Genomic DNA, 1,687 nt, shown 5'->3' with positions numbered 1-1,687 from the left:
AGAGTGTATTCTTGTTTGCATTACTCCTGCACTTTAACAAAAACAATCAAGAGTTAAAGCTGCTGTCCCCAAACTCTGGCAATTCTTACTTAGTCTCCTCCTGTGTTCAAAACGTGAAAAGGCGCGTCCAGAACATTTCCAGATATCGAAGAGTAATTGGGTTTTTTTGACCTGAACCAGCCCGAGTCCTTCCAAGCCTTTTGGAAGGTGTCGGTGTGTGGTAGCATGACCGAGAAGAGCAGTGCTTCCCTCCAGCCACTGCTTTGCTTTGATGTGATGTGATGGAAGCAACTTTCCTCTACAGATATTGCTATTCTTCCCTTCCCTGAAATATTAGCATCAGAGAAGGAGTAAAATGATCAGATTCTGACTCTGTGATCTGCTGCTACATATGCACACTAATATTTTTGTTGGGCTAAAGGGCACAATTCATAATCAAACCATGTGCTGACACCCTACACACCATCTCCTAATCTCCACCAGAACTGCTGCTAGGAAATGCTTTTGCATTAGCAGCCTTCTCCTCCCCTCCAAATGCCTCCTCTCCTCAGACTTCAGAGAGTTTCTCTCAGTTTACCTTTGAGCAAAACATAACACAGCTCAGATGGTTTCTTTCACTTTCTAATAAAGCATAAAATACAAGAATTTTATAATAAAATAGCTGGTATTTGTGGAATCGGTGTTCCAGATTCAACTGATTGCCCAGGAGATGCTGCAGGTCCCTTTACGTATCTATAGACCCTGTGCTGAAATCCGGTTGATTTTCAGTATTCATTACATGAAATAAGGGCAACAAAACACGAAGCCTGCATTATTCCCCCATGGTGAATTGGTGGTTTTTTAAACGCCCGGGAAAATGAAGCACTGTACACGGAAATGCCATTGTACCTTTAAATAAAGCTACCCCAGTTCAGTGCATATTCACTCTCAGGGACAATTTAAATCAATAAAATACCATTACAAAACAGTACGTAAGCAATGAGATATAATTAATGCGTTTATAGACAAATGATCGTCAGATAAGCACTGAATGGAGCTGAGCTAATCTAACTGGATAGGAAGGAGCAGGATGTGGCAGGAAAGCGTGGATAAAGATCTTCAGGGATGGGAGTGCATCTGAACTTGCCCTGTGATCCCTTACAAGGCAAAGGCAACATCTGTGGCTTCAAAAATCACCTTCTCCCGGTCCTGCAACTTCTGCCTTTGCAAAAGACTCCTCGGCATGAAGAACGGAAAGTGAATTGTTCTGAACTATCTTGATCTGTTGAGCTCCGCGCTCGCCCTCCCTCCCAACACCACCCCCCGCTTCCATAAACGCATACAGGCACTATAAATCCTGGAGAAGGAAAGTTTCTTGCAGCTGGAAAAAGCAAATGTTAACAAAGACTTTCAAGGAGCATTAAACACCAGCATCCCCAGACCCCGGCCTCCCCCAGCCCGCACCTCCTGTGAAACCAGCTCTGGTTTGCCCATTCAAAATGGGAGAAAGAGCCACGCTTTGGGGAGAATTTCAGCAGCGCCCACTGGAAAAAGAAAGAAAAAAAAAGGGGGGGAAAAGGGAAAAGGGGGGGGTAGGAAGAGGGCATTTTGATGCATTTTTGACTCCCAGTGAGAGATTTGCCCATATCTGAGGCTCAAATCAAGACTTGTTTTCCTCCCGGCATTTCAACTTTGTATTTCCCCCTCT

This window comes from Buceros rhinoceros, unplaced genomic scaffold, assembly GCF_000710305.1.
Source record: "Buceros rhinoceros silvestris isolate BGI_N320 unplaced genomic scaffold, ASM71030v1 scaffold21370, whole genome shotgun sequence".
Classification (NCBI taxonomy): domain Eukaryota; kingdom Metazoa; phylum Chordata; class Aves; order Bucerotiformes; family Bucerotidae; genus Buceros; species Buceros rhinoceros.
This window is presented reverse-complemented; position numbering follows the sequence as displayed.